Below are 9149 nucleotides of genomic sequence, written 5' to 3' on the forward strand. Positions count from 1 at the left end.
GTAGGGGACAAGTTTAAGATTGTTGTCTCTAGATGCAAAACTGGTTCGGTATATTCATATTGTCCAGAAATGGAACAGTTTGAAATTTGAAACAAAGAATGCAAAATCTATGGATTATTTCAATGTGTTAGGAGACAGGGAATTAAATTATGGGAGATTTATATATAACGAATAATACTTGTTTGCACTGCTGTTGACATGGCTTTCAATCTTGTATGTATATATTATGCATTATTTATTATTATGGTTATCTTCTATATGCGTGTGTATGTATGTGTGTGTGCGTGTGTGTGTGTGTGTGTGTGTGTGCTTTGCATGTCACGGTTAAAGATATATTATGTTTGTACACCACATATACATAAGTACATTTAAGTTGAAATACTATCTTTACCAAGTGTATCATTATTGTAATCTTTAATCAATAGATAGTATGCAGATGACGTCACTCAGGCCTTTGTTATTGTTTTTGCCATCCGCGTTTGTGAGTTGTTCTCACTAAACTGTATTAACAAGACTATAAAAGTTCATGGTTACACAGAGTTTGTGTGTTGGTCCGTTATACTTCCGGATGGCAATGTTGTGAACTCCTTGGCCAAGCGCATTCTATCTATAGATTTATGACATTACTATTAATATTAAGGGCAGTCAAGGGATTTTATCCTATTTTGACATATACCATATATGTAATGTTATGTCTGTTAAAGAGAAAAATAAACTCAAAGAAAAAAATAACCCATAACAAAAAAAAAAAACAAACAAAAAATAACTTGAACTTTTATATAGCGCAATATCCACTAAACGGGTCTAGTGGTATGACATTCACTTTCGGATCGGTCCTGGGTTCGAGTCTCGCTCGGCGCATAGTTGAGTCCTTGGAAAAGGCTCTTTACTCACATTCTCTCACCGTACTCAGGTGTACAATGAGTACCTGGCCGTTAACAGCGTTGTCTCTGTCCGAAAAAAAATTATAATATCGCCTAAGAGGCGTCATGTCTCGTCCTACATGTTAAGAGTTGCTGTTGGCAAGGGACCCCTTGTAAAGTGCTTTGAGCACGTTGAGTGGATATTGCACTATATAAAAGCTCAAATTTTATTTTTTCTATTTTTCTTTCCTGCTTTCAGATCTTTTTTTTTTTGTGTTCATAAGCCGAGGTGATAATATAGGATTATGTCCTGTCCTATAGTTCATATTTGTTTTGTTTTACTTTTTGCTTCTTCACCACTGAATTTGAAAGTTGATTACAGCGACTATTTACAATGTATTCTACTAGCGTCAGTACCAATAGGGTAGCAAGCACTTGTTATTGTCCGTTTCACGCTATAGAAACTGGGATAAAATCCGACTTCATAGGCCTAATTGATCTTAAGGACTACGTTTTGGATGCTGAATTTCTTGTTTTGTTTTGGGTTATTTTTGTTTACAGCTTGTAACGGTTATGGTAACGCCCTGGGAACATGTGTAGCCAGCTCTGGATGTTTCAGGGAGAACAGGAATGCTTTTTGTGAAACTGGACGTAAGTCATTTACATAATTATCAACGTTGATTCACATATAATACGCTATGTACAAACAATAATGAAATGCATAACAACAGACGTATACTTATATGCAGGTCTGACATCCGTAAGTAATTTTTGGGCCTAGTTTAACATGGTGGTAATGGACAATATTTTTTCGTAATTATTTTTAGATTTCCATTATAACAATGACCCCATAATAAATAAAATTATCAGACCTGTAAATACATGCACGTCAATAACAACAGACGTTTACTTATTTTCAGGTCTGGCCATCCAATTCATTGTTGCTGGCTTACTTCGTAATTAAAATATATGTACTATCAAACCAACTCATAATATTGTACATTAGAACGATGTTTCAATCAAGCACAATATATGCGTTCGGTTATCAGACTTACAAATAAGTGCATGCTAATATTAGCCACTCCCACGCCTCGTTCTGAAAAAAGTCCGCGAAATTAAAGGGGAGGCAAGAGAAAATCAGCTGATCGTTAAAATAGTAACAGAAAAGTGGAGGTGCTCGGCAATGAATGCAAGAAAGACATTTAAAATTCCGTAAAAATTTTTAAAAATCACTTAATGTTATACGAGTAATTACCATCCATAACAACCTGTCAAATTCACATATGTAAGATGCCAAGCCAAAATTAATAATAAAATAATAAAGAACACGATTGACCGTTGACTACACATGCATACGAGTACCAGAAATATTTTGTAAACAATGTAACACAATATAATGTGTAAGTTTCAAAGCAAATGCAACCACAAATGACATCAAAGAACAATGTGGGACTACTGTTTTAATTTCATAAAACCAAACGCATATTTTCTGCCCCCGATATTGAACGTGTAGTTAGTATGTATCGTACAAACAACATTCGTTTAGACAGGTAGTCGGGATTCTAGCGCCAGTTTTATTTGGGCAACCGTGATTGGGATTTCACTCAATGCACTTATTATTATTATTATTATTATTATTATTATTATTATTATTATTATTATTATTATTATTATTATTATTATTATTATATAATAATATTAATAATAATAATAATAATAATAATAATAATAATAATAATAATAATAATAATAATAATAATAATAATAATAATAATAATAATAATAATAATAATAATAATAATAATAATAATAATAATAATAATAATAAGCAGTTGAAAGCAGTCTTTGGTCTATAAGTGCATATGTACATTATTTCTTATAATAAATGCTTCAAAACAAAACAAAACAAAACAAAACTAAAAAAATAAAAATAAAGAATAAATGAATAAAAATATCTATTTGGGCATTTACTTACATTAATAGTCTTGAAAATCACAATCACAATCCATGAAAATTAAATATCCCATAATCCGAAGAAGACATGAATTTAATCCAAAATCCAACACAGGAATGTATTTTAATAGGAGACAGATATCCTATTAAAACTATAGCATTACTTGCAAACAACAATACCCCACTCTGCGTTTAACGGGCTTGTGGCCGTCACATTGTAAATTGTGACCGCATTAGGGTAATCGGTGTCATAAAGACTGACATACTGACATACAATCAATGAGAACTATAAAGAATCCATTCTAGAATTCAACTACAAACTGAAAAGCATGATAAATATCACTCTATCAAATAATTTTCTTTGCACAGGTTCACTCACACTCTCCTTTATTGCAAAACATTGATAAGTGAGAAAAAGTTTGTATTTCAATTATAAACTTAATCACATAATCTAAATGATGGAGAATAAAAACAGCTAATTATAAAAAATTTCACAGATCAAGTTATCTATTTGAACTCCGCATATTTAGCTTAATTACTCAATGACCATAAATTTTTTAAAACTGCATTGTTTCATTTAAACAAGACCATGACGCTTATGCCTGGACCGGTATTCACAACTTCTGCATTTGCATTCCACTTTTGAATCGAATTAATCTCTATCTTGTCCGTTTATTTGCAAAGTTTCTGCACTTTATAAATAAGACCATAACGCTTATGTCTGGACTGGGTATTCGCAAAATTTCCTATTGTGTTCCACTTTTCGAATCGAAATAACATCTAGTCTATCCGTTTATTTGCAAAGTTTCTGCACTTTATAAATAAGACCATAACGCTTATGTCTGGACCGGACATTCGCAAATTCTGCCTTTGTGTTCCACTTTTCGAATCGAATTAATCTCTATTTTATCCGTTTATTTGCAAAGTTTCTGCATTTTATAAATAAGACCACGACACTTATGTGTTAGATTGTTCGCAAATTCTGCCTTTGTGTTCCACTTTTCGATTAGAATTAATCTCTATTTTATCCGTTTATTTGCAAAGATTCTGCACTTTATAAATAAGACCATAACGCTTATGTCTGGACTGGGTATTCGCAAATTTTCCTATTGTGTTCCACTTTTCGAATCGAAATAACATCTAGTCTATCCGTTTATTTGCAAAGTGTCTGCATTTTATAAATAAGACCACGACACTTATGTGTTAGATTGTTCGCAAATTCTGCCTTTGTGTTCCACTGTTCGATTAGAATTAATCTCTATTTTATCCGTTTATTTGAAAAGATTCTGCATTTTATAAATAATAATAATTGTTCAAAATTTTACCTCACACCCGATGTTACAAGTACAAGTGAGCCAGGTGATGAAGATTGTCAAACAGTGTGACAGATGAAATAGGAAGAGAGAGAGAGAGAGAGAGAGAGAGAGAGAGAGAGAGAGAGAGAGAGAGAGAGAGAGAGAGAGAGAGAGAGAGAGAGAGGATGAGAGAGAGAGATTCGTTTTTTTGTTCAAAATTTCTCTCTCTCTCTCTCATATTGCACAAGGTTGTACTATTTTACTATTTATCAAGAACAGCCAAGGTGGCAACCCAGTCTCTGTATAAACTAAGCAAGATGGCAACAGGGACCTCGCTCCTTATCCAATGCCGAAGCTTTAATTTGAGTCAAACGGTTTGGTTAAAAAAAACACACCCAAAATAAGTTCGTGTCGTAAGTGATGGAAGTTGAAGTCGGCTTATTATAAAATCGTTTATGGTCTGTTTGGATTACCCTTTTTAAATAGAAAAGGTGAATATAACATAAACTTGAAGAATAGGCAAGCTAAATGAAAATTAAATTGACTGATTAAATGAGTACGCGAGGCTGAGTTGCGAACGAATACTGGGTTCCGACATTCCGATCCCAGTGTCATTCATGTTCACCGTACCGTGTTACTGTCTACACACTACACTGCATTGTTAGTGACTGGTCATGTCTTTTTTGTTTGTATGTTTTACGCAAGCTTAATAAAAATTAAATTGACTGATTAAATGAATACGTGAGGCAGAGTTGCGAACGACTCATGGGTTCCGACATTCCGACCCCAATGTCAGTGTCAGTCATGTTCACCGTACTGTGTTACTGTCTACACACTAAACGGCATTGTTAGTGACTGGTCATGCCTTTTTTGTTTGTATGTTTCTTTTAATATGGGTCAATTTACAAAGAATAATAATAGAAATGTTCAAAACAAAAACTAGATTCACTATTACGTGCCTGTAATGAAGTGCTTTCCACAAACCGTGAGCGAGAATGATGGTGGAGGTAATGGCAACCATGTGGGTTTGTTATTGCTTCCTGCCTCCGTCAACCCACGCATCCAGTTGCGTAACCCACGCTGAATCTGACCAATAAACGAAATTTATTATTATTTTACAGTGAATTTAACACAGTATTATACAGGCTAGGATTCTGAATTTTGGGTAAACTGGACCATTCAGTCGTTGACTCAAACAAAAATTGCAACAATATTCAGCATTGATTATAAAAAAAAGAGAATAAAATGGCATGTTTCAATTATTTACGATAGATGTTTCAGACATTGTGTCTGAAAAACAAACAACAGGCAAAATAAATTATCTTTTTTCTAAATATAAACTTTTATATTGCGCAAAATCTAGTAAATTAAATATTCTCAAAGCACTTTATAAAAGGTCATAAGTTAACAGCAACACATAACATTTAAATTTAGGACAAGACACGACGCCAGTGAGGCAGTTCATCAATATTTTTTTCCGACAGAGTCAATGCTGTTACTTATAAGGTACTAATGTTACAGACAATTTTGTTAGAAATTGTGAGTAAAGAGACTTTTCCAAGGATTCAAGCTTGCGCTCAAGGGGTCCCGATAGCTCAGTTGATAGAGCACTCACTTCACAAGCAAAGAGACCGAGATCGATCCCAGGTGCAGTCCATATTTTTTCTAACCCTCTGTCCACCCAACAGTGAATGGGTACCGGTGTCTGTTAGATCTGGTGGAAAGTACTTTGCCCTCTAAGAAACAACCGAATTGTAAATCTGTAAGATAAAATGAAAACAAGTAAAGCTGTAGATTTAGATATCTAGTCTTGCTTGTGAAATGGACAATGTGACAAAATGTCCTATCCGATCGACCATGCCACGTCTTTTAAAATAATTTAACCCAAAAGAGAATATAACATGTTAGAAACCAAAAAAGTCAACGGAAACTTGTGATGTAGCAGCCGAGAGTTATAATATTTTAAAACTTTTTATAATCTTTACAAATTTCTCTTATCGTTATTGTTTTTTTCTATTATTTTTTCTATAAGAACAATATTTTCTAACTTATGTACGCTCTTCTCTCAATTCCAGAGGTTTGCTGTGAGGTAAGTACTTTTATTAATTGATATGGAATTTATATTTTCAACAATCCTATATTTTCATTGCCGTAATTTTACATTTGTGATGAAAGGACCATAAAACATTACTGTCAGGAGACTATTTTTTAAAAAAATCAATTTATGGATAAAAGGTATTGTGTATCAGTTTGCACAGTAGCATTTGATCTGTTAAATGTGATATTGGATAAATATTCAAAAATATTATGTTTGTTTTGTTTATTTGTGTTTTTTTAAGTTACCACCATAAAAAAAAAAAAAAACATCTGGCGCTTTTGATTTATCACGTACTATACTCAACCCAAAATCTTCAAACTGCTGACTGGCCTAACAATGCGATAAGCTATCAAACTTAATTATGCCGAGCAAAGGATTTCAATGGTTTTTTAAATACATATGCAGTCTGAAATTCATGATAAGTAGCCGGGTCAGAGTCTAAACTATAAGGCGTCTGTCTATCTTCTATCAAACACGAAATGATATATATAGTCACTCACACACACACGCACACACACACACACACACACACACACACACATATATATATATATATATATATATATATATATATATATATATATATATATATATATATATATATATATATAACGTCTTGGCCATATATAAGGTCTCAGGTTTGAGAGTTTTTTTTTTTAATCGATCGATTTTTGAAGGGCGGGTGTTCTGGCCAAATTTTAAACACGTGACTTTACAGAGTGCTGCAATTAACTGATAAAATAGCTTGAGAGATGTTGTAAATGGCTTTTTCCTTGATTCTCTTTCAGGTTTTGACAACTACCACCACGACCACCACCACCACCACCAGACCCAGACCCAGACCAGACGGTGGAAACGGAGACAGCAGTAGTAGCGGCAGTAATAGCCTGGCGGCAGATGATGACAACATGGTAGACAATGGTGGAGATAGCAGCGACAGTAAAGACAATGGATTTGGAAAGGACAGGAAAAACGTCAGAAGACCAAGTTCTGACGAGTCCAAATAAAATATTGATAATTAATTGATCTATGATTCTCGAACGAACGGACGCAGGTGCTTTTGTTTCTTTCTTTTATTCTGTCAACTCAACCAATCGAAATGTGGTTAACTTTTAACAAACATTTTGATATGAATAGCGAAGTGAAAGTATGAGAAAAGTGTTTCCGTTTGATATTCGTATGAGTGCGTTAGTGAAGGATATTCACGAGTTAAATCTCTGACGACTGTAAAACGACAACAATATATATATATATATATAGTAGATGTCATGCTTTGAACGTTTATTGTTGTTTTTTTTTTGTTGTTGTTATTTGATTTATTTTTTTAAATTAAATAATTTGAAAATACAAATCAGCATTGTATTGTCCTTATTGATTTTACCTTTGATCAAAAGGCAAAAGTGGAATTTTGTTACTTCATTTATTTTAAAACAGTTGAGCACACAGATTGAACTTTATTTATAATACCAGCTGATATGTCTAAAAAATGAATACGATTGTTCTGCTCGTAATGGTTACATTTTGCTCGTTGAACTGCTGGTTCCTATGGTATATTGTTAACCAATTAACTTTCTACCTCTAGTAAAACATGCTTTTAAAAATTTGGCCAGAAAACACTTCCTTCACATATTGATCGATTTAAATCACCCATGTGAGGTCCCAGATTTGAGAGTTTTTGCCAAAAGAATTAATTTAAATCGATCGATATTTGAAGGACCAGTTTTCTGGCCAAATTTTTGAATTCCTTGTTTTTTCAGTTTTACTGGTTAACACAATGAATATTAAAGGAAAAAAAAGATGCAAATTATCAGTCGATGTATACACCATCATATCGTGTCCCTATCATAGCATGTTACTATACACATAATGCTACTTACAAGATAAAACGAAATCCACCAAGACATTCCTGGGGTCGACAAAATAAAATTACTTCTGACCACTATATTATAATAATATAATAGCGCAGTATCCACTTAGCACGCTCTAATCGTTTTATAATGGGTCCCTTGCCAACAGCAACAAGTAGGACGATATAATATAACGCCGGTTAGGCATTAATACAATAATTTCGGACAGAAACAACGTTAAGAGCCATGCACTCAATGTACACCTGAGTACGGTGAGAGAATGTGAGTAGAGAGCTTTTCTTGGGATTCAACTATACGTCGCTCAGAGTAGGAATCGAGCCCTGTGCCTTCCAATCTGAAGACCACCTAGCCAACCATCCAAAACTAATAATAAGAGCACACAACCATAACAGTGAGAGGGTACTATACATTTGACAGTCTCCCTCCCAGCTAAAGATTCCGGACATAACCAGGGAAAAAACACCAAGCAATCTCAATCCAGAAAAAGGGTTTCATGGCGCTTGCAAAACATTTAGGTTATATCAGCGCCAGTAATAAATAAAAAAGGAAAGAAATGGGATAGTTAAAAAATTAAAGTATCCAAGAAATTCCAAAACCATACCATCAATGTACCTAAAAGTCTCATTCAAATGTTTAAAAGATATTTTCAACACAAAAATTTAACGATCAGTCCATAAAAGAGAGATGATTTACGATGAAAATCCTTGCATACTTTTGATTATTTCCCTCTAAGCCAAGGATTCCGGAGAGGATCAGGACAGAACCAAGTGAACCCATTCCAAGTCAAAGGCAAAGACAGAAAGCAACTCATAAAACATATATGTATAGGGGGATAGAAGACACAGCAAGTGACCTCCCGGTCACCATGAGAGAGCAACATGGAAAGGGAAAGAGATAAAAGACACAGTGAGTGACCTCTCTTTCCACCATGGGAGGTCAGAAGACCCCATCCGGGGAAAAATAAAGAAATAGGAAAGATGAGAACGGATGTGGAACACAACAGTCAGCTGGAGAAGCACAATTCTCTCTCTCTCCCCCCCCCCCCCTTTCCCCATCCTAAAGAATTCAAGAA

At 34.0% G+C, this 9149-nt stretch overlaps 1 long non-coding RNA gene across 1 annotated transcript; it reads left to right on the forward strand.

The window, feature by feature from the left end:
* The first annotated feature begins 117 nt into the window (after positions 1–117).
* Positions 118–7544, forward strand: LOC144972094 (uncharacterized). The gene is made up of 4 exons (XR_013645264.1): positions 118–213; positions 1425–1514; positions 6187–6200; positions 6998–7544. It is a non-coding gene; the product is annotated as an uncharacterized LOC144972094 (long non-coding RNA).
* The last annotated feature ends 1605 nt before the right edge of the window (positions 7545–9149 follow it).

This window comes from Berghia stephanieae, chromosome 4, assembly GCF_034508935.2.
Source record: "Berghia stephanieae isolate SIO BIC M18660-M18661 chromosome 4, UCSD_Bste_1.3, whole genome shotgun sequence".
NCBI lineage: Eukaryota > Metazoa > Mollusca > Gastropoda > Nudibranchia > Aeolidiidae > Berghia > Berghia stephanieae.